The 25,780-nt window shown below is 42.8% G+C and overlaps 1 protein-coding gene and 1 long non-coding RNA gene across 9 annotated transcripts in view; one reads left to right on the top strand and one right to left on the bottom strand.

Moving 5' to 3' along the window:
* LOC137321287 (uncharacterized) overlaps window positions 1-2,080 on the bottom strand; it is a 73,227-nt gene extending 71,147 nt beyond the window's left edge. Inside the window, exon 1 of the long non-coding RNA XR_010962769.1 lies at window positions 990-2,080. This is a non-coding gene — a long non-coding RNA (uncharacterized lncRNA). The remainder of the gene's footprint in view (window positions 1-989) is intronic.
* LOC137321288 (receptor-type tyrosine-protein phosphatase delta) overlaps window positions 1-25,780 on the top strand; it is a 513,687-nt gene that overhangs the window by 179,411 nt on the left and 308,496 nt on the right. The window lies entirely within an intron of this gene.

Genomic DNA, 25,780 nt, shown 5'->3' with positions numbered 1-25,780 from the left:
GGGAGTTTGTGGGTTGCCCCGGGAGTTCTGCTCATTATGCCTTTATAAGACCTCAGTGGAACTCTCACCTGCTGAGAATGGGCAAGAGTTCCGTTAAGACCTTGGGAAAGGAACCAGCAGCTCTGTAGACAAGGATAATCAATCCCAAAGGGGATCAATTACCTTCACTGCACCTACAACCATCTGGTTCACTAATGTCCTTTAGGGAAGGAAACCTGCCGTCCATACCCAGTCTGGCCTATATGTGACTCCAGACCCACAGCAATGTGGTTGATTCTTAATTGCCCTCTGAAATGGCCTAGCAAGCCACTCAGTTGTAAAATCTCACTAACCTTCACCACACGGACTGCAGCGGTTCAAGAAGGCGGCTCACCACCACCTTCTCAAGGGCAATTAGGGACGGGCAATAAATGCCGGCCTCGCCAGCGACGCCCACATCCCATGAACGAATTTAAAAAAAAGTTGGCTCCCTTTTGGCACTGAAGATTTGTTTCTTTGGTCAAGTCAGGGCTCAGGATGGGAGAACTGATGGCAGAGTGGCTGTGGGATGCTCCATCTTTCAAGGGCAGATCAGGCACTGCTGAAGTATCCTTTGCAGGCATCGGTGGCCTGTGCTGACTATGCTAATGACCCCCGTCCCTGCAATTTGGGACAGGGTCTGCATCATTAGGGATGGGTGGACATACGGCCTGCACCACCACACTTCTGCCGGTGGGGAAGGCCGATTGGAACTTCAAATTGGTATGCTGGAATGTATGAGTTTGAATGAGTGAGTGTGGAAAAAAGAACAGCATCCAGCATCACCCTCCCCCACTTCCTCTCTGCTCCCTGGCCCCAGGATTTGCAGAGTGGCATCTTCAAAAGCACTTAAAGGTTTATAGTTGCAGGAACCTCTTCCCATGTGGGCTTGTTCCCTTCTATTATGTATCACCTCGTTCTTTAAGTCGAGAAGTTCGAAGAGCATACAGAGCGACAACCAAATGACCAACCTGCTTAACTCTGAGCAATCCGTCTTGCACCGTGCAGCAAGGTTTTGCTTTGTGGGCTCGCCTTTACCGATGCCAACATAACAGCACCTGTATGTTGCAGTTAGAAAGTTTGACCCACTGCAGTGTGGGGACAGAATGTGAAGCTGGGAAAGAACTATAAGGTTGTCTGAATGCTTGGCATGTCGCCTCAGTCAAGATGTAACAGGTTGAGAGGAAACTCTGTGGTGTGATTCCACTATTTTATCGGAACAGTCTGGGTGCCTTTACCATGGCAAATTTCCATAGGTTGGCAAATGTTTTCCTCACCCGCTCCCAGGTCCTCTGAATGTTGGGAACTGCATTCATCCTTTGTATCACTTCCTCGCATGCAGTCTGGAGAGGGTGCTTCTCAGTACCAACAAGGGCAACCCTTTCATCCATTTACCAAAGGCGCAGCTTCACTGCTGTATCAGTGAATGGACGGGTTCTTTGTGGGTGATACACCATTTCTTGAGCAGCTCGAATGCTCTCCTGCTTCCTGTATCCTTCCTGCAGAAAGGATTCCGTTCATTTTTAAATTATTCAAGAGCTGCAGCAGATTTCCCACCCTTCGCAGCCACAGGCCCAGTCCGGGCCGGAAGCTCACGTTGTACTTTGACTGACTAATTAGACTGACCCAGGAAGATCCGGCAGGGTTAGGCCGCTCCTAATACTTGCGAGCGCAGAGCTCCCAGTGCATTAGTCCTGCAGCTCAAGTGCTGGGACTGGAACTGCAACATTTCTCCACGCTCTAGTGCGTTCTTGCGGGATTGTCTGGACTGTAGAGTTATCCAAATATAAACTGTATTCATTTACATTCCAAAGTTTGTGAAGGCTCCTATAATCATATCATCTTGAGCCGCACCATTGACAGTTGACAGAGTTCGAATGCTGGTTGTAAAATGGTTGGAGGGATCCCACCTGTTGCTGCTGTGAATTTTCATTACAGCTTGGTTGTAGTTTAAACCAGACCAAGAGCTGGATTCCTCCCTTCAATCATTCACAATGTGTGTTGTTTTGCTTTTACAACCATGAGACATTTGACATACATGCCAGACTAGCAGAATAGGAAAAATACGTAAATTATTAATTAATACAGATAACAGCAGCAACAAACCTCTTCTGTCTACTCCAGCGCATCTAAAGTGGAACATATTGAAGATATCATGGAGCAGGGGAGCTCTCCTGGTGTCCTGGCCAACAATCCTCAACCAACACTACGATAATCAGCTTAACTGCTCACTCGTTGCTGTTTGTAGAAACTAGCAGTGTGCAAAACAACAGTAACTACATTTCAAAAGTACATAATTGGCTATAAAGTACATTGGGATGTCCTGAGCTTGTGAAGGGTGCGATATAAATGCAAGCTCTCTCTTCAAATCATGGAACAGATACCACAGCTCCAGCAGCAATTGAGAAATAAGTCCACATGCACAGTCGTGAATACCAATTTACACTTCCAACCATCGGATGTACCCTGGTGGCTGCAGAAGTTCTTGGGCGGGTGGGGGGCAATGATACAATAAAGCACATCACTGTTAGTTATGGGTGACTCACACTGTTCGGGGATAAGGGACTTCAGTTATGTGGAGAGACTGGAGAAGCTGGGATTGTTCTTAGAACAGAGAAGGTTGAGAGGAGATTTGATGGAGGTGTTCAAAATCAGGAACGGATTTGATAGAGTAAACAAGGAAAAACTGTTTCCAGTGGCAGAAGGGTTGTTAACCGGAGGACACAGATTTAAAGTGATTGGCAAAAGAACTAGAGGCAACGTAATGAAACATTTTTTTACGCAGCGAGTTGTTATTATCTGGACGGCGCTGCCTGAAAGGGCAGTGGAAGGAGATTCAATAGTAACTTTCAAAAGGGAATTGAATAAATACGGCAGGATCCTCATTATCATTTTTTGGATCAGTTTCCGGCCCCGCAGCCGGCAGTGAATTTCAAATCGGTTTCCCAATTGGACTGTGGGAGCCCGATTTAAACATGTCAGTGAAGTGTCCTGCCTCTCCACGGCGAGACACTCGGACACCATGAAACCTGTCACCACATCGAAGCCAATGTTGTTTACTCACTTAAATGTTTTGCAGGCCATGCACATGTTAATGATTAATCCATAGATCAGTGACATTATTTGGACCTTTGTAGATGTTCTGTTTATGGTTTGATGCCCACAGTTCACTGAACAGTTTAGTACCAATGTTAAAATTTTACATCTCGTCTCAAGCACTGTTTTGGTAAACAGAGCATTTTCTTCGAAAAAAAGACTTTTTGCACATTTCTGGGCATGGATTCGTTTCTGTCTATGATATTCTGATGTCTTTGGTATTTTGGGGGATTGTAGTGAAGTTTACTGGGAAGTTCATGTTAATCTTAGACTAGGGGGAATATTGGCCTGGAAATTGCTGGATCTCACACTCCTGGCACTAGTGCGGCAGAGTGGAACCCCATCCGCCCATGCCCAGGGCCGGAGACCCCAACCCAAATTCTGGAGACAGGATCATTTGCATAGCTGAGTTGGGCCACCGAAGCACATCAGTGATGGCCACTGTGACTGGAGGTGATCCGTCCTAGCAAGGCAGAACGGAGACCCATGGGGGCCAAAATAGGCCAAAGAAATCATTTATTTTAATTCCTCGGCTCCCAAACTCGATGACCTTACTCCGGTAAAGGTTTGAGCCTTTAAAAGGTCTTAAAAAAAAAACCTATGGCAGGTCTCACAAGTGCGAGTTCCACTGAGGCCTTTCAAGGGAATAGAGGGAGGGATTTCCCAGGAAAGCCCAGATGCTCCTCCAACACGCCCCCGTGACGTGGGGCAGGTGAAAGGAAGGTCTGCCCATGGCTCTCCCGATTGGAATTGCATGGACCAGTCGAAATGTGGCGGGATTCAGCAGAACTATGCTCTGGCCCATTTTCCAGGGCAGTTCCACCCTCTCTAGGCGTAACTACAGCTCATTCCCTTTCCAACCTCAGGAATTCGGGGGTCATTATTAATAAAAAAGGCAATATTTATCCTACTAAATTGGGACCTGCTGTGGCGTATTTCTTGGCGTCCACCAGAGCAACCCAGGTGGGAGATGGAATGGAAATGGTTGAGAATTGGTTGTGTAATGGCATAGAATAAATCAAGATGTGTTTACTGTTACAGTTTGCTTGATAGTTAATAGTTTTCGGAAGTTAAGTCATATCAGCAACAAAGACATCAAATAGTTTCTGCCTAATCCCTGGAAGCACAAGATGACACCTACATCTGCAAGCTGGCAGGTTGGTGATCATGATACCCTGCTCAGAGAACATCTCTGCATATGCTTTCTGATAATATAATAAAATTGAGAACCCATGTATCAAATTTAAAATTACTGGCCAAAATCTTTGATATATTGGGGGTAATTTTAACCCCCAAGGACGGGTGGGTTGGGGGCGTGTGGGAAGGCAAAAATGTAAAACCCGACCCCAACTCGCCTCCAACCCACCCACTTCTGGTTTTAATGGAAAGGGGGCGTGTCGGGGTGGGGGGTTGCTGCGGGCGACCAATCTGCTTTCAGGAGGCAGGTCAGTCAGTAAAATCCCTTTTGATAGGTTTTTTTATTTTTAACTCCTGGGGAGGCGGGATTCCCGGGCCTTCTGATTCTCGCCACGTAAGAGGAGGCGAGAAGGCCCAGATCGACAGGTAAGTGCCTTTATTGCACTGCTTGTGGCCCAGGAGGTGCAGGAGTGTTTCCTCCAGGCCCAACAAGCCTAACTGCCGCGATCGGACCCCTATGATCGTCTGACCTCCCCCTCCGATATCTCAGACCTCACCGCCCGATGTTGTCAATCCCTCCCCCAATGTTTCCGACCCTCACTGATGTCTCCGATTCCCCCACCATGTCCGATTCTACCGCCCCCCCCCCTCCCCCCCCTCCTCCAAGGCCCTGATGTCAGACTTACCTGCTGGCATTCGCTCCCTGGCTGTTTTCCTGCCCAACAGTCAGCCAGCAGCCTGTCAATCTGGCTCGCTGTCGCACAGGAAACCTGCAGAAAAAATTTAAAAGACGTAAAAATTGTAAGGACACCCAGGAAACCCATACTTCTGGTTTTCCTGTGCGGAAATGCTCTCCCCGCCTCCCCCTGCTCTCCATAGCTCAGAGTGAAAATCCAGGCCATTAAGTCTCTGATGTGATTAAGCTTAACATTTAAACTGTTTTCCTGCTACCTTTGTGCTGGAGGGGACTACAGGGTAATTTTACCAATCCTACAGTCTAAATGTAACAGAATTGGTAGTACTGATTAGTAGCTCCAGCTCTGACCCATGCACCCCTCGAGAATTTACCCATGTATGTCCATGGCATCCAGTTTTCTTGCAGGTTCAGGAGAGTTTCATAACCGGTAGTTTGTGAATCAGTAACCAGCATCATGTGTATTAGTAACCAGTAACTTGTGGACCATTTTGTCTAACTGTCTAAGTTCCAAGCAGTCCCAATCTGAATGCCCAACCCAACCCAAGAGTCTCGCTCTGGAAAAGGAGTTAGCAGCAGTAATGTGGGTGCATTCAAGTCAGTTGATTTAAATTTCTTGGGTTTTGGGAAAACACCTCATCAATACACTGTGGAGCTGCAGTGACTGATGGACGACTCACTGAAGTGCAAGAAATTCCAATCAGCTGATATGAATGTGCCCTCTACTGCTGACAGCTGAAGAATCCCATTCTACCTGGTGCTCGCACAGGCCTGCTCTCCCCAGTAATGTCTCTGGCCACAAACCATAACAGTGGAGTGGAATACCTAGACTGCAGGCAAAAAAAAACCCTTTAACATATTGGAGCTTTACTTTGATATGTTGAAGTTAATTTCTATTCATTTTACCTCTGGGGACCGAGACCACACAAAAGCTTTGCTGTATCGAGATGTTCAATCTATCAAAGTACGATATATCAAGACTCCATTGTAATATCTCTTCATTGCAGCTTTTTAGAGATTTTTTTTAGACTTTCCTCCCATATATTAGACATATTAAAAATTCATTGCAGCATTTAAAGTTCAATTTAAAAATTGTAAGACAGAAGACATCTGTAATGATTGGAAAATTAAATACAGTATCCCCAGTTGTTTCTTAGACATTGCAATTTGTCATTGTATGGTTGCACCAGAGCACGCCACAAATCACTGGAGCAATCCTGAGTGTAGCTGTGTACTTAATTTGCTCTGGCAACTAAAGGGTACTCGAGCTACTTCACTGCACTCGACTTCAATTCGCTGTGTGAGGGGGCTGTGTGGGGGCTGGGCCTGGGGTGTAATTAGCCCATGATGGCACTGGCTCGAGATCCGGGCCATTTCAACTCCCAGACCTCAGTACCAATGTCCAGGTCAGAATCCCACCCGAACCCGGCGGGAATAACGAGGAGGTCGGTGGGCGGGGTTAGGATGTCACGCAGCAATATGCCACCACCGAGGAAACGGTCCTCGGCACTATAAGGTGAGGTGTGGGGGGATCCCGAGGCGATTGGGGAAGGGGAAGGTACGATCCTGGCACGGGAGGCCCAAGGTTTCCTTGTTGGGCCCAGAGGAACACTCCTGCTACACCTGGCCCACAGGGGAACCTTCGAAAAGTTAAAATTTTAAACTGACCTGGGCCTCTTCTGGCCACGACCCTGTCTGCCGCCAGGTTTCACTGGCAGGTCCATCACAGATCATCACTGCTGCAATCGGCAGTAAAAAATCAGTCCCGACTTTTAAATAATAATGAGGCCCCCACCTGCCCGCCAAAACCCCCGGTAGTTAAAATGGTGGCAGGAGCAAACGCCTCAGGAACGCATCGTGTACATTATGATGTCCCATACTACTGACTAACGTATGTCTAACTCTATGGATCGATAAATCATGTCCCTGTAGGTAGGGAAATGTGTGTGCCGTCAAGTGACACAGTGCATACATGACGTTATGTGCCTCCGTAATGCTTCCAGTCTCAACACCCAACGTGTCTAAGAATGTGGTGAAGTGTAACCTGGCTAGACTGACTGAGGTGGTGTTATTTGATGCATCGTAGCTGTGCCATCAATTTACATATATCAAAGGCATTAGATTCACAAACTCTGCTGGATGTATAGTCCTCTGCAGTGACTGTCGGTTGTCAATGCAGCCCAAGTGTTGCTTAAAGGATGACCTTTTCAGAGTGTTTAAATTAATCTTCTCGCTCTGGTCTTTCAGGATTTTCTCCCAACTTTTGTAAATATGTCTCACAGTAGCAGGTGTATCTCACATTTGTGTGTTCAAGAAGATCATAACACTGAAGGTCTGGAGGTTTTTTTTTTGCTTCCTTCTATGTAACTAGTCTTGCATCTTGGGTTAGCCAAGTTACTGATCGTAAAGCATAAAGTGAGCTCAAAGGCTGCAACACATTGAGAAGTGAAAGATGAACATCAGCATTAAGTACTCCAGATGCCTCTCCTCCACCCCAGTCTTATGGTCAATTTCCACAGAGCACTTCTTGCTCTCCCAACCTCATTCCCGCTAAACTTCTAATCACCCAACTTTCCTTCTTGGTCTCCATGCTAGTTGACATTGTAAATGGTTCCATCCTCTCAGGTACTGTTTATTTCATAACCCCCCCCCCCTCAAAAAACCCGCTCTCGAACCCTCTGTCCTTGCAAACTACCATCCCATCTCCAGCCTCCCTTTCCTCTCCGAGGTCCTTGAATGTGTCGTCGCCTCCCAAATCCATGTCCAGCTTTCCGACAACTCCATGTTTGAATCTCTCCAATTAAATTTCCGTCCTGCCACAGCACTGAAACGGCACTGAACAAAGTCACAAATGACATCTTCTATGACTGTGATAGTGGTGCACTATCCCTCCTCATCCTCCTTCACCACTCTGTAGCCTTTAACATTGTTGGCCAAACCATCCTCTTCCAACGCATCTTCTCTGTTGTCCAGATGAGTGATACTGCCCTCACTTAGTTCAATCCTTACCTATCTAATCGTAGCCAGGGCAACACGAGCATTGGCTTCTCTTCCTGCCCTTGCACCATTACCTCTGGAGTCCCCAAAGTATCTTGGTATCCTCCTATTCCTCATCTACATGCTGCCCCTCGGTGACATCATCCAAAAACATGGCGTCAGGTTCCACATGTACACTGTTGACAACCAGCTCTACCTCTCCACCACCTCTCTCGACCCTTCCACTACCTCAGTGTTGTCAGTCTGCTTGTCCAACATCCAGCCCAAATGAGCTGCAATTTCTTCCAGTTAAACATTGGGATGCCGAAACCATTGTCTTAAGCTTCCAGGCAACGATTCCATCCCTCTCCCTGGCCACTCTCTCAAGCTGAACCAGACTGTTTGCAACCTTGGTGTCCTATTTGACCCTGAGCTGAGCTTCCAACCTCATATCCTCTCCATCACAAAGACCACCTACTTCCACCTCTGTAACAACAGCCCCTGCCTCAGTCCATCTACTGCTGAAACCCTCATCCATGCTTATGTCACTTCCAGGCTTGATTATGCTCTGCTGGCCAGCCTTTCACCCTTCAAAATTCTGCTAAAACATATCCTAACCTGCAACCATCACCCCTGTGCTCGCTGACCTGCATTTACTCCCGGTCCGCAAGTTTCTCCAATTTAAAATTTATCATCCGAGTGTTCAAATCCCTCCGTGATCTCCCTATGTCTGTAACCTCCTCCAGCCTTACAACCCTCCGAGATCTCTGCGTGCCTCCAAGTCTGCCAACTTATGCACCCTCCAAATCCCAAATGCCTCAACCATTTCGCCCCTAAACTCTGGAATTCCTGCTCTAAATCTCTCTGTCTCTCCAACTCTGTCTCATCCGTTAAGACCCTCCTTAAAACCAACCGCTATGACCAAGCTTTTACTCTCCTCTCCTATTATTTCCTTCTTTGGCTGCATGTCTAGTTTTGTCTGATTACACTTCTGTGAAGTGCCTTGCGACTATGTTTTTTTTCTCTATGTTAAAGGCACTATATAAATGCACCAGTTTACTGCACCAGTGTAATTTTTTCCACTCTCCATGAACCCATCCTTGAGGGCTTTTGGAATGAAATTGCAGATTTAGGAGTTTAATTTGCTGTAGGTATTAGATTTAGAGCACATACTGACTATACGTTAAGTTGTAGTCATTTTGCTAGCAGTTAATAAGAGTGGATGCTAACTTTTTCCCCACACAAGTATGCAACACATTAATGCACTGACCCTGTGCTAATGATATTTTCACCTGTTAATGAGCAATTAACAGGAAGCCTTCATTTTGTACAATTGAAGCTGGCATAAAATCGACACAAGGAACCAAGCATGGTTTGAAGTGTGGATAAAGCAGAGATAGCATACAGCGCTCAACAAAGAGGACTCTTCTGACCCAACACAACATTTCCAATGTGTGAACTACTCCTGTGGTTCAGCAAATTAGAATAATAGTGGTATGTTACAAACAACATTTCTATTGTTTTTTGCTTAGACCAAATATGGTTTGCGCCAGCACACAGAGTAATGAATGAGTATTTATTTCTTTTGTTTTTACTCTTAAGATTTAAGATTCTGTTAACCTATAAATGTCGGTACCCACCTATAAACAATCCTTATTGGGATCAATGCATTGCGTAAGCATCTATTGATTCCGGCTGTTTCAGTATGATGATAATTGTATCTGATTTTCACGCAGCTGCTTCAGTTCGTGTTTAAGGGATGTTTGTTATTAAGTGCAAAATGTGTTCTGACTATCAACTTTAAGTTCTTGTATAAATACCAATAAAAGCAGGGGGTGAACAGGAGCAGAGCTTGTAAAGACCCTGTGTCATTCAGTCCATGGATTTGACTGAGCCATAAACCTCTCCAATTCTCTAATTAAACCATTCTTCGGACGTCACAGGTGCTTAATTGCTTTACAATTTTACTGCTGTCCTGAACGGGTTATTGTTTTAATAAAGATGAAATATCCATCATCGTATTTTAGAGATGAAATATTTGAAATATGTAAATCTTTTTATAAAGAGGATAGTTAATGGATTAATGGTCTTTAAACACTACCAGTGCAGATCATTTCAACTAATTCCTTTTCTAATTGCTCTATCCCTTTCCATATTGCAAGAAGTCTACAATCACAAAGTTATAATAATATACACTTGCCATATTATTTCCTGAAAAGTAACTGGAGGTTGTTTCTTGATAATTTTGCAGTATTGCTATCACTCTTGTTAATTCTTCAGCATGATTGGAATCTATGAACAAGGATTCACCAGCAGAAAACTGATGGCTTCTGACAATGCACAAACAGCCCCAAACTCAAAAAAATATACTGGTGGTAATTTTAACTCTGTTTAACAATGTAAAACGGGTGAAAGCGAATCAGCAGCCTGTTTTACATTTCTCCCGATTTTTGACTTCAAAATTACCCCTATTGATTTCAAAGCTGGAATTTAATTGATGATTTCAGATGATGCTTGTAGATTTTTATGATATTAAGTGTATGAGTGAGGCTGCTCTCTGATAATAGCTTACTGATGTACAATGTATTCAATGTAGTCATTCCCAAGTATCCATTCTTTTCTAAGTGATCACTCCCAGGTATCTATTGTTCTCAGTATAAGCACAGTAGATATACATTGTTCTCTTTGTAATCACTCCAGGTATCCATGGTATCTACAGAATCACTGAGCTATCTATTGTTATTCAAGTAACTACTCCCAGATACCCACTGTTCTCCATGTAATCACTCTTGGGTCCCTGTTGTTATCTATGCAACTACTTCCAGATTGGGATCGTCCATTCAGCTGTCTCTACCGCTTCATAGGAACATAGGAACAGGAGTAGGCCATTCAGCCCCTTGTGCCTGTTCCGCCATTTGATAAGATCATGGCTGATCTGTGATCTAACTCCATATACCTGCCTTTGGCCCATATCTCGTAATACCTTAGAATTACCAAAAAGCTATCTATCTCAGATTTAAATTTAGCAATTGAGCTAGTATCAATTGCCGTTTGGGGAAGAGAGTTCCAAACTTCTACCACCCTTTGTGTGTAGAAATATTTTCTAATCTCACTCCTGAAAGGTCTGGCTCTAATTTTTAGACTGTGCCCCCTACTCCGAGAATCCCCAACCAGCGGAAATAGTTTCTCTCCATCCACGCTATCTGTTCCCCTTAATTTCTTATAAACTTTGATCAGATCACCCCTCAATCTTCTAAACTCTAGAGAATACAACCCCAATTTGTGTAATCTCTCCTTGTAACTTAACCCTTGAAGTCTGGGTATCATTCTAGTAAACCTACACTGCGCTCCCTCCAAGGCCAATATGTCCTTCCGAAGGTGCGGTGCCCAGAACTGCTCCAGGTGTGGTCTAACCAGGGTTTTGTCTAGCTGCAGCATAACTTCTGCCCCCTTGTATTCTAGTCCTCTAGATAAAAAGGCCAGCATTCCATTAGCCTTATTGATTATTTTCTGCACCTGTTCATGACACTTCAATGATCTATGTACCTGAACCCATAAGTCCCTTTGGACATCCACTGTTTTTAACTTTTTACCATTTAGAAAGTACCCTGTTCTATCCTTTTTTGATCCAAAGTGGATAACCTCACATTTGTCTACATTGAATTCCATTTGCCACAGTTTTGCCCATTCACCTAATCTATCAATATCACTTTGTAATTTTATATTTTCATCTACACTGCTTACAATGCCACCAATCTTTGTGTCATCGGCAAACTTAGATATGAGACTTTCTATGCCTTCATCTAAGTCGTTAATAAATATTGTGAATAATTGAGGCCCCAAGACAGATCCCTGCGGGACTCCACTAGTCACATCCTGCCAATGTGAATACTTACCCATTATCCCTACTCTCTGTCGCCTTTCGCTCAGCCAACTTCCTAACCAAGTCCGTACTTTTCCCTCGATTCCATGGGCTTCTATCTTAGCTAACTGTCTATTATGTGGGACCTTATCAAATGCCTTCTGGAAGCCCATATAAATAATATCCATTGACATTCCCCTGTCCACTACTTTAGTCGCCTCTTCAAAAAATTCAATCAGGTTTGTCAGGCACGACCTACCTTTCACAAATCCATGCTGGCTCTCTCTGATTGACTGAAAATTCTCGATGTGTTCAGTCACTCAATCCTTAATTATAGACTCCAGCATTTTCCCCACAACAGATGTTCGGCGAACTGGTCTATAATTCCCTGGTTTCCCTCTCTCTCCTTTCTTAAAAAGTGGAGTGACATGTGCAATTTTCCAATCTAGAGTGACAGTTCCTGAATCTGGAGAACTTTGAAAGATTATAGTTTGGGCATCTGCAATGTGCTCACCTACTTCCTTTAAAACCCTGGGATGGAAACCATCTGGTCCTGGGGATTTGTCACTCTTCAGTGCTATTATTTTTTTCATTACTGTTGCTTTACTTATGTTAATTTTATCAAGTCCCTGTCCCCGATTCAATATTAGTTTTCTTGGGATTTCCGGCATGCTATCCTCTTTCTACTGTAAATACTGACGCAAAGTAATTGTTCAACATGTCTGCCATTTCCCCATTGTCAATGACAATATCCCCACTTTCAGTTTTTAAAGGGCCAACACTGCTCCTGACCACCCTCTTTTTCCTAATATAACTATAAAAGTTCCTCGTATTGGTTTTGCTATCCCTTGCAAGTTTCTTTTTATACTCTCTTTTTTGTAGCTCTTACTATCTGTTTCGTGACCCTTTGTTGATCTTTGTATCTTTCCCATTTGCCAGGATCTGTGCCATTTTTTGCCTTTTTGAATGCCCTGTCCTTTACCTCTTTAGTTATCCATGGCTGTTTTTTTGGTAAGTAGAGTTCTTGCCCCTCAGGGGTACAAAGCGATTCTGTATCATGCTATTCCCTCCCTTCCCCTAGCCCTCAACATGCATGTTGCTCTAGTTTCTCTCCTATCTCGCCTGATGCCCTCTACAAACTCATCTTGACGATGAGACCCACCTCCTGCTCCCTCGACCTTATTCCCACCAAACTGCTGACCACCCAACTTCTCTTCCTGGCCCCCATGTTAGCTGATATTGTCAATGGTTTCCTCCCCTCAGGTACTGCCTCCTCCCCTTCAAATCTGCCGTCATGATCCCTCTCCTCAAAAAAACCACCCTTCACCCCTCTGTCCCAAACTACCGCCCCCATCTCCAGCCTCCCTTTCCTCTCCAAAGTCCTTGAACATGTTGTTGCCTCCCAAATCCGTGCCCATCATTCCCGCAACTCCATGTTTGAATCCCTCCAACCAGGTTTCCGCTCCTGCTACAGCACCGAAATGGCCCTTATCAAAGTCACAAATGACATTCTGTGTAACTGTGACCATGGTAAACTATCCCTCCTCATCTTTCTCGACCTGTCTTCAGCCTTTGACACGGTTGACCACACCATCCTCTTCCAGTGCATCACCTCTGCCGTCCAGCTGGGTGGGACTGTGCTTGCCTGGTTCCATTCTTATCTATATAGTCGTAGCCAGAGAATTACCTGCAATGGCTTCTCTTCCCACTCCCGCACTGTTACCTCTGGAGTCCCCCAAGGATCTATCCTTGGCCCCCTCCTATTTCTCATTTACATGCTGCCCCTTGGCGACATCATCTGAAAACACGACGTCTGGTTCCTCGTGTAGGCTGACAAAACCCAGCTCTGTACCCAAAACCCAGTAATGGATGAGCAGAAATTTCCTCCAACTAAACATTGGGAAGACTGAAGCCATTGTCTTCGGCCCCTGCCACATACTCCGTTCCCTAGCCACCGACTTCATCCCTCTCCTTGGCCACTGACTGAGGCTGAACCAGACCATTCGTTACCTTGGCTTCCTGTTTAACCCTGAGATGAGCTTCCGACCACATATCCTCTCCAACACCAAGACTGCTTATTTTCACCTCTGTAATATCACCTGTCTCCACCCCTGCCTCAGCTCATCTGCTGCTGAAACCCACATCCATGCCTTTGTTACCCCTGTACTTGACTATTCCAATGCTCTCCTGGCTGGCCTCCATCTTCCACGTTCCATAAAGTTGAGCTCATCCAAAACTCTGCTGCCCATATCCAAACTCGCAGAAGGTCCCATTCATCTGTCACCCGAGTGCTCGCCGACCAACATTGATTCCTGATCTGTGAACGCCCCGATTTTAAATTTCTCATCCTTGTTTTCAAATTCCTCCATGGCCTCGCCCCTTCCTATCCATGTAAACCCCTCCAGCCCTACAGCCCCCTGAGATCTCTGTGCTTCTTAATTCTTGCCTCTTGCACATCCCCGATTTTAATTGCTCCACCATTGGTGGCCGAACCTTCAGCTGCCTCGAAGCTCTGGAATTCCCTCCCTAAACCTCTCCGCCTCTCTACCTCTCTCTCCTCCTTCAAGGCGCCCCTTAAAACCTACCGCTTTGACCCAATCTGTCCTAATATCTCCTTACATGGCTCAGTGTAAAATTTTGTTTGATAACGCTCCTGTGAAATGTCTTGGGATGTTTTACCACGTTAAAGGTGCTATATAAATGCAAGTTGCTGTTGTGGTTGATATCCATTGTTCTCTATGTAATCACTCCAGGTAACCATTGTTCCCTGAGTAAGCACAACAGATATCCACTGTTCTATGTAGTTCTGAAGGTAATCACTCCTGGCATCCTTTATTCATGTGTAACCACTCTGAGATATCCACTGTTTCTGCAAATACTCTTGCATATCCATTCTTTCTACATCAATTCTCAGATGTCAACTTTCTAGATACGCTCTCAGACATACACTGTTTCTGCATACACTCTCAGAAATCCATTGTTTCCATATACACCCTCAGATACACTCTCAGATATACATTGTTTCTCCATACACTCTCAGATATCCATTGTTTCCACGTACACTCTCATATATCCATTGTTTCTACATACACTCTCAGAAATCCATTGTTTCTACATACACTCTCAGAAATCCATTGTTTCTACATACACTCTCAGATATCCATACATACACTCTCAGATATACATTGTTTCTACAGATACACTCTCAGATATCCATTGTTTCCACATACACTCTCAGATATACATTGTTTCTACATACACTCTCAGATATCCATTGTTTCTACAGACACTCTCAGATATCCATTGTTTCTACAGATACACTCTCAGATATCCATTGTTTCCACATACACTCTCAGATATCCATACATACACTCTCAGATATACATTGTTTCTACATACACTCTCGGATATCCATTGTTTCTACATACACGCTCAGATATCCATACATACACTCTCAGATATCCATTGTTTCCACATACACTCTCAGATATCCATTGTTTCTACAGATACACTCTCAGATATACATTGTTTCTACATACACTCTCAGATATCCATTGTTTCCACATACACTCTCAGATATCCATTGTTTCTACATACACTCTCAGATATCCATTGTTTCTACATACACTCTCAGATATCCATTGTTTCCACATACACTCTCAGATATCCATTGTTTCTACAGATACACTCTCAGATATACATTGTTTCTACATACACTCTCAGATATCCATTGTTTCCACATACACTCTCAGATATCCATTGTTTCTACATACACTCTCAGATATCCATTGTTTCTACATACACTCTCAGATATCCATTGTTTCTACAGACACTCTCAGATATACATTGTTTCTACAGATACACTCTCAGATATCCATTGTTTCCACATACACTCTCAGATATACATTGTTTCTACATACACTCTCAGATATCCATTGTTTCTACAGACACTCTCAGATATCCATTGTTTCTACAGATACACTCTCAGATATCCATTGTTTCCACATACACTCTCAGATATCCATACATACACTCTCAGATATACATTGTTTCTACATACACTCTCGGATATCCATTGTTTCTACATACACGCTCAGATATCCATACATACATTCTCAGATATCCATTGTTTCCACATACACTCTCAGATATCCATTGTTTCTACAGATACACTCTCAGATATACATTGTTTCTACATACACTCTCAGATATCCATTGTTTCCACATACACTCTCAGATATCCATTGTTTCTACATACACTCTCAGATATCCATTGTTTCTACAGATACACTCTCAGATATCCATTGTTTCTACATACACTCTCAGATATCCATTGTTTCTACATACACTCTCAGATATCCATTGTTTCCACATACACTCTCAGATATCCATACATACACTCTCAGATATCCATTGTTTCTACATACACTCTCAGATATCCATTGTTTCCACATACACTCTCAGATATACATTGTTTCTACATACACTCTCGGATATCCATTGTTTCTACAGACACTCTCAGATATCCATTGTTTCGACATACACTCTCAGATATCCATTGTTTCTACAGATACACTCTCAGATATCCATTGTTTCCACAGACACTCTCAGATATCCATTGTTTCCACATACACTCTCAGATATACATTGTTTCCACATACACTCTCAGATATCCATTGTTTCCACAGACACTCTCAGATATACATTGTTTCTACAGATACTCTCAGATATCCATTGTTTCCACAGACACTCTCAGATATCCATTGTTTCCACAGACACTCTCAGATATCCATTGTTTCCACAGACACTCTCAGATATCCATTGTTTCTCCATACACTGTCAGATATCCATACATACACTCTCAGATATCCATTGTTTCCACATAAACTCTCAGATATCCATTGTTTCCACAGACACTCTCAGATATCCATTGTTTCTACAGATACACTCAGATATCCATTGTTTCTACAGATACACTCTCAGAAATCCATTGTTTCTACAGATACACTCTCAGAAATCCATTGTTTCTACATACACTCTCAGATATCCATTGTTTCGACAGATACACTCTCAGAAATCCATTGTTTCCACAGATACACTCTCAGATATCCATTGTTTCTACATACACTCTCAGATATCCATTGTTTCTACATACACTCTCAGATATCCATTGTTTCCACATACACTCTCAGATATCCATTGTTTCCACGTACACTCTCAGATATCCATTGTTTCCACATACACTCTCAGATATCCATTGTTTCTACATACACTCTCAGATATCCATTGTTTCTACATACACTCTCAGATATCCATTGTTTCCACGTACACTCTCAGATATCCATTGTTTCCACATACACTCTCAGATATCCATTGTTTCTACATACACTCTCAGATATCCATTGTCTCTACATACACCTCATTTATCCATTGTTTCTATTTACACTCTCAAATATCCATTGTTTCCACGTACACTCTCAGATATCCGTTGTTTCTACATACACTCTCAGAAATCCATTGTTTCTACATACACTCTCAGATATCCATTGTTTCCACAGACACTCTCAGAAATCCATTGTTTTCACATACACTCTCATATATCCATTGTTTCCACAGATACTCTCAGATATCCATTGTTTCCACGTACACTCTCAGATATACATTGTTTCCACAGACACTCTCAGATATCCATTGTTTCCACGTACACTCTCAGATATCCATTGTTTTCACATACACTCTCATATATCCATTGTTTCCACAGACACTCTCAGATATCCATTGTTTCCACGTACACTCTCAGATATCCATTGTTTCCACAGACACTCTCAGAAATCCATTGTTTTCACATACACTCTCATATATCCATTGTTTCCACAGACACTCTCAGATATCCATTGTTTCCACGTACACTCTCAGATATCCATTGTTTCCACAGACACTCTCAGAAATCCATTGTTTCCACAGACACTCTCAGATATCCATTGTTTCCACGTACACTCTCAGATATCCATTGTTTCCACAGACACTCTCAGATATCCATTGTTTCCACAGACACTCTCAGATATCCATTGTTTCCACAGACACTCTCAGATATCCATTGTTTCTACATACACTCTCAGAAATCCATTGTTTCCACGTACACTCTCAGATATCCATTGTTTCCACAGACACTCTCAGATATCCATTGTTTCCACAGACACTCTCAGATATCCGTTGTTTCTACATACACTCTCAGATATCCATTGTTTCCACAGACACTCTCAGATATCCGTTGTTTCTACATACACTCTCAGATATCCATTGTTTCCACAGACACTCTCAGATATCCGTTGTTTCTACATACACTCTCAGATATCCATTGTTTCCACAGACACTCTCAGATATCCATTGTTTCCACAGACACTCTCAGATATCCGTTGTTTCTACATACACTCTCAGAAATCCATTGTTTCCACAGACACTCTCAGATATCCATTGTTTCCACAGACACTCTCAGATATCCATTGTTTCCACATACACTCTCAGATATCCATTGTTTCCACAGACACTCTCAGATATCCATTGTTTCCACAGACACTCTCAGATATCCGTTGTTTCTACATACACTCTCAGAAATCCATTGTTTCCACATACACTCTCAGATATCCATTGTTTCCACATACACTCTCAGATATCCATTGTTTCCACAGACACTCTCAGATATCCATTGTTTCTACATACACTCTCAGATATCCATTGTTTCCACATACACTCTCAGATATCCATTGTTTCCACAGACACTCTCAGATATCCATTGTTTCTACATACACTCTCAGATATCCATTGTTTCTACATACACTCTCAGATATCCATTGTTTCCACAGACACTCTCAGATATCCGTTGTTTCTACATACACTCTCAGAAATCCATTGTTTCCACAGACACTCTCAGATATCCATTGTTTCGACATACACTCTCAGATATCCATTGTTTCTGCAGATACACTCTCAGAAATCCATTGTTTCGACAGATACACTCATATCCATTGTTTCCACGTACACTCTCAGATATCCATTGTCTCTACATACACCTCATTTATCCATTGTTTCTATTTACACTCTCAGATATCCATTGTTTCTACATACACTCTCAGATATCCATTTTTCTCTATTTATTCACTCCTGGGTATCCATTGTCCTCCATATAATCATTCCCGGTATGCATTGTTCTCAATGCAATCATTTGTTATTATTGCAGTCTCTATAATATTTCTCACATGTTTTGGTTTCTGCCCACTGTGTTCAAAGTATCTCAGTGATGCAGTCAAAAACTGATGAGGTCACCAGCAAATTTTGATGAAAAGTTCCATTTTATGCCCTCGTTGGCTCAATTTGACAACAAAACTAATAAGATCACGCATCGCTGTGAATTGTGCTTTCCAGTGATGTGCTTTTATCAGATATTCATGGTAATTCCTGCCAGATAATATTGGCTTGCTCTCTGAGCTTCATCTGAACATCCTTTGGATGTCATATTTCTAATTATTAGGACTCGCCCTATAAAATCCTTAATTTAAACAGAGTGTCCTTCCTATACGATACATCAGTAAAACCAGTGTGGCTGTGGCATATAACCTTTATCGGGAGAGCTGGAGCAACAATTACTTTGTCATCATGGTTTTAGAGATTTAATTTCTTCCAAGTTAATGCTTAAACACTGGATTACCTTGGACTGAATTCATATATTCCTATATATATTTATATATATATATATATTCCTCTGTTTTTATACTGATCAAGGATATAATGTGATGTCTTTAAGGAAATTTTGATAATTCACTATCACCATCTTATTCTGCATAATTTGTATCCATATTAAAACCAATAAGCTACATCAAATACTGCAAAATAGGCCTATTGGGAACTTTTACAAATCAAGTAAGGTAACCAAATATTGTTTTGTTTTGGGATGGTAATTTTAACACAATATGCACCGAAACATTCGTGGAATGAACAAGCAGGTGGCAGATGCAATTTAATGCAGGCAAGGATAAGCATTTTGGGAGGAAAAATAAGAAACGGGAATATAAACTCACTGGAAAGACACTGAAAGGTGTGGTTGAACTGAGAGACCGAGGGGTGCAGAAACGTAATTATTTAAAGTGTGACTGGAAGTAGATGAAGACATAGAACAAGATCAGTAGTATTTTGGATTTTATAACTAGGGGCCTAAAGTACAAGAGAGAAGAGGTTATAATAAATGTGTACAAGTCAATGTTTGGACCACAGTTAGTGTACTGTATGCAGTTTTGGGACACCTTATTATGGGAAAGACATGAAAGTCATAGAGCACATACAGCATAGATTCACCATTGTGACACCAGGGATAAGAAACTATATTCATGAAGAGAGACTTGAGATACTGGAACTATTTCCACTGGAGGAGAGAAAACTAAGAGGAGATGGAAGAGATTTTTCAGATTATGAAATGTTTTGATATGATGAAAAGTGAAAGACTATTACCTCAGGTTTGGGAGTCAGTGACAAAAGGACATCGATCGAAAATTTATTTTTGCAGAGGAAGTGGTTGAGGCTGAAATTATTCTCTCTTTCAAGGAAAAAGACTCAATGCACTAATAGCAGCGCAGGAACATCCCTCCAGCCCTGAGAATTCAACAAGTAGAACAAGTTTAGTGAGGAAAGGGCAGCAGCCAGCAGCCTGGGTCAGGAACGGATCTGTGATGGAAAGAGGGCGAGAGCAGGAGTCTTTCCCAGTTTTGCTGGCATTTTACCCCTAGTGCAGAAAGCACTACTACACCTCAGGGCAGTCATAGCACCAGATGGCAGCCATCTTCAGCTGCTTCATCAATGACCTTCCCTCCATCATAACGTCAGAAATGGGGATGTTCGCTGGCGATTGCACAGTGTTCAGTTCCATTCGCAACCCCTCAGATAATGAAGCAGTCCGTGCCCGCATGCAGCAAGACCTGGACAACATCCAGGCTTGGGCTGATAAGTGGCAAGTAACATTCGCGCCACATAAGTGCTAGGCAATGACCATCTCCAACAAGAGGGAGTCTAACCACCTCCCCTTAAAATTCAACGGCATTACCATCGCCGAATCCCCCACCATCAACATCCTGGGGGTCACCATTGACCAGAAACTTAACTGGACCAGCCACATAAATACCGTGGCTATGAGAGCAGGTCAGAGGCTGGGTATTCTGCGACAAGTGACTCACCTCCTGACTCCCCAAAGCCTTTCCACCATCTACAAGGCACAAGTCAGGCGTGTGATGGAATACTCTCCACTTGCCCGGATGAGTGCAGCTCCAACAACACTCAAGAAGCTCGACACCATCCAGGACAAAGCAGCCCGCTTGATTGGCACCCCATCCACCACCCTAAACATTCACTCCCTTCACCACCGGCGCACAGTGGCTGCAGTGTGCACCATCCACAGGATGCACTGCAGCAACTCGCCAAGGCTTCTAAGACAGCACCTCCCAAACCTGCGACCTGTACCACCGAGAAGGACAAGAGCAGCAGGCACTTGGGAACAACACCACCTGCACATTCCGCTCCAAGTCACACACCATCCCGACTTGGAAATATATCACTGTTCCTTTATCGTCGCTGGGTCAAAATCCTGGAACTCCCTTCCTAACAGCACTGTGGTAGAACCGTCACCACACGGACTGCAGCAGTTCAAGAAGGCGGCTCACCACCACCTTATCAAGGGCATTTTGGATGGCCTTGCCAGCGACGCGCACATTCCATGAATGAATAAAAAAAACCTACCTACATCCTCTGCTGCTTCTGGGGTCACTGCCCTCTACTGATGGAGAACTGGTTGCTTACCTTTTAAAGCACTTGTAGAACTTGGTAGTTTATCTGCTGAGTAGAAACTACTTAGCAGATATATTACAAATGTTATACTGTGCCAAATGGTCAAGTAGGAGGAAGATTGAGGGGATGTGGGAAGAAAGGCGAAGGAGTGCGAAAGAGAGAAATAATGAGGGAAACTATATGGGGAGGAAGCGAGTTAGAGGGAAACAGTGAGAGATGCATCGAGCGACAATGAGGAGAACAGTAGAGGGAGAGAGTAAGAGGAATATGGTGAGGGAGGCGATGGGAAACAGTGCAGAGAGGAAGAGGGGAACTGTGAGAGTAGTAAGTGGTAACAGAGAAAGGGAGCGGAAGAAGAACAGAGGGAAAGGGGAGGGGAGGGGTAGAGCAAAGAGCGAAACAGTGAATGTATTTGAAGTCCTTTGGGAGGGAGGAGGGAAGATGCTGGACGTGATACTCTTGGGTGGAGGAGGAAGGAGATCGTCAGCATTAGCGGAGAGAGAGAGACTTCCAGGATGAACTGGGGGAGGAAAAGTTACCATCACAAACTGGGAGGGAGGGGGGAGGCAGGGCGGAGGGCGGAAAGAACGTCAGCTAGAACTGGGAAATGGAAAAAGAGTACCAGTTTGAACTTGGTTGGAAAGGAAGAAGTCTGTCAGGCTGATTGAAGGGGAGAGGAGTGCCAATATTAACTAGAAGAGCTGGAGGAGGAAAGTCTCAGTGAAAGGGTGGTGAGTAGGATGGAGTACAGTGTCTCTGAGAACTGGGATAATGGGAGTTGGATGTGGGAGAGTGACGTGCAACTTTTGGGGAAGTGATGGTCTGGTTGCTATGTCAAAAATTGAAATATCACTTTATTTTTCCTTTTTTTAAAAAGTGTTAAAATTAACCAATGCAGTCTACTCATGTTAATTTGAAGTTGTTTAATACAGATTACTGTTTGAATTAAAATTGTGCAAATAATGACTCCAGTGGCATTTTATTTAAATTGCTTAAGTCAAGTTACTGGATAATTCAAATTTTCTTAAAGCAAAAGTTTTAAACCTTCCAGGGGAGCCTTCTTCCTGCACCTCCCGACAGAAATTCACCACCAATTTATTCCTTCAACATTTATATTTCCCCCATCAGTCTTTCATGTCCGTACATATTTTCTCTCCAATAGAGTCTGCACCTAATAATTCAAAACTCTTCTTTTGCAGCAAAAACCATTTGAATTATCCAATAATTTGAATTAAGCAATTTCAAATTAAAAGGAGTGGACTGTACAAGTGAGTGAATGTTGTTATATCTGCAGTCTAAGTTGCAAACCCTGTGTAACTAGTTGTTTGCTTATAGTAAGTTCTGATCTTGAGCTGTCAGCTTTTTGGGGGCTGAGTGAGCTTTTTTTGAAGCTGTCGGTTGGTTTTCTAGATTGACATTATATATGTGCATACTTGTCGAGAGACAGAGAGGTTTCGGGAGAGAATTCCAGAGATTGGGACCTAGCGAGCTCAAGGCACATGGCCACCAATGGCGGGGTGAATGGAGGGGCAGAGCACAAAAGGCCAGATTCAGAGAAACGGGCAGTGTTGGAGGGGGATGTCCAGCTGGTGGAAGTTCCAGAAATAAGGAGGGGTGAGGCCATGGAGGAATTTCAACACAAAGATGAGAAATTTAAATTTGAGGCATTGGGGTCTACATGTGGAAGCTGACCCCATTGTTGTGGACAATGCCGCCAAGGGGTAGCCTGTGGACGAGGAAGAGGAGGGGACCAAGGATGGATCCTTGCTAGCGACTCAGTGGCAGCATTTAAGTGTGGCTGGAGGAGGAGAAACATTCAACCTTTGTGAAATAAGATACTGATGCACCCTCAAATTGTGTTCCTTGCAGCAATCTGGCAGAAGTCTCACAGCAGCGTTGAAGCTAAATAGCATTTCTAGCATTGTGGCTTATGTATTCGAGCAGCAAAACTGTTCTGCTGACTCTGCTCAGCTTTATATTCTTCCATTTGCTACAGTTTAGTTCCAGAAGGCAGATTTGCTTTGTCCCCTTATAGCTGTTTTGTCGTCACTTAAGCAGGCATTTCTTCAAAAATCTGGATTCCGAGCACATAGCTCATTGCCGTGCAGGTTTCTTGATTTCTTATGCTATGTTTTTCACTACTAAATCCCAAAATATAAAAGTTCCTGTGTAATGTTTCTCTAATCACTGGGGAGCACCCTGTAGTCAACCATGCAAAATCTAATACCTGGATTCTCTCAGGGCCAAAGCCTAGCAATCATGGATAGCTTGATTAACCCAAGGCATATCTGGCAGTACAGAATGAGTTTTGTTAATAGAATTTACAACAATATTTCTTCTGTGTTCAGAATCATTAGCTGCAGTCTTCATTTACTGATTTCCATTAGCTCTGCCTGAGGACTTAAATGTATTTGAGTATTTTTCTTAATCCTTGTTACGCTAAAATATATTCTTACTTCAGTCGACAATTCATTTAAAATTATCATGCTAAGCCTGCAGGAGTGAGAACAAAAACAACACCTACGCTCAACCTTACATTAAAAACTTTGCATCATTACCTTGGCAAAGGATGGGTATTTTCCACACAGTTCAGAAAAAGCAGTTTTGCATTTCTTTAGAAAAATAGATGCGCTCTCTGAACAGGACTTGGAAGTTCACCTCTCATTCTTACGGATTGGATTGTGTGTATACTGATAAGCATTCCTGGTTTAAATGGAAAGGTGTTTGAGTTAGGAATTTGTATTGTTCAGTTACATAGAAACATCCATCAGTAGCTCTTAAGATTCTTCCTCTTTGTTTGACCGTCACATACAAGTAAATAGGCCATCATCTGAATGGGGGAGAAGTCATGTGGGTGCTGTTCCCTTAAGCGTTTGCTTACACATGTTTTATTTGTCTGAAAATGGCATCTGTTGTCGGAATTGATCTGAATTCATTAACATTTTAGAAAAATCCAAATAGATCTGATTTAACTTCATAGAATCTTAATTTGTAGAATCCTTTCATTAATTGAACAGTGAGTCTATATGAAGTAGCTTGCAGTCATTAAATCAAAAATGAGAATTCCAGTGGAAAATTGTCACTGTTAGCCATGGCCAACATTACGACTTACAAACATGCATGTAATCTTGGTAACCAGGCAAAGTTTTTTTTAAAGCTCCCAATATCAACTGAATTTAATAGTATAGTGACTGATCTGGAGGACCTCAAAGGTGCATAAGGGAAATGGGTTTAACTTCAATCATTTATTCTACAATTGTTTATGTGTGGATGACGAGCTAAACAATTCTTAGTAAGTAGTATGTGTCGTGTACATATTGGTGTATTCTCTTTGTTCTTTTACAAATACAAAAGGTACATAACTCATAGGTACTACAGAGATGACTAATAGATAAACATGAATGTACCCTCACTTGGTGTGATATTTTCCTCATTATCTTGGTATTTTTGGGCTGGGCTACAAAGATGGTCTCGAAGGATATGTTTGCCGAAATTTCAAATTAGAATTCACATGTATGCATTTAAAAATATAACTGGTTTGAGTTCCTCATTTAAGAATGCTATAATTAACAGTGGTGTCCCCAAAATAAAATTAAACTACATATTACCCTACAGATTAACATCTGCTGCTAAATGTTTTTTCATTAATCTCAGGGGACTGGCAAATGATAAGGAAATAATATTGTAGGAATGAGAAGCGTTCATTCGACCCACCCTGCTCATTCTGGCATGTCCGTTCTATTTTAGGACGCAATTTGACAATTTTCATTACTTTCCATCATTTTCCTAACCCAGACGTGATTCCCTTCGTTGGGCTTTCTCCCAATAATTTGTCTTTTGCTCACAAGAAGAAAGTGGTTTCCATAAGCAGAGTGAATCTGCTGCAATCCACAATCTGCATCCTTGTGCATGCTGTGTCTGGAAAGCATGCCCAGCATCAACAATTACTCCTAATTGCAGTATTGAACACTTGAGATCATGTGAGATGTTCATCATAATCTCCTAACACTTTCGAAAGGGGGAATAACATGCTATCAGATCAAAGCATGCAGGCTCAATCCAACAGATTAATTTACAGGTTCAATAAAATAGAGAAGCAGTAAGACCCAGTAAGATACTGAGAATAGCATACTTTAAAAAAAACAATAACAGAATTAGTCCACAAGGGA

The sequence above is a fragment of the Heptranchias perlo genome, chromosome 4 (genome assembly GCF_035084215.1).
Source record: "Heptranchias perlo isolate sHepPer1 chromosome 4, sHepPer1.hap1, whole genome shotgun sequence".
NCBI classification, from domain to species: domain Eukaryota; kingdom Metazoa; phylum Chordata; class Chondrichthyes; order Hexanchiformes; family Hexanchidae; genus Heptranchias; species Heptranchias perlo.
The sequence above is the reverse complement of the archived record's forward strand: the minus strand, read 5'-3'. Positions and strand labels throughout refer to the sequence as shown.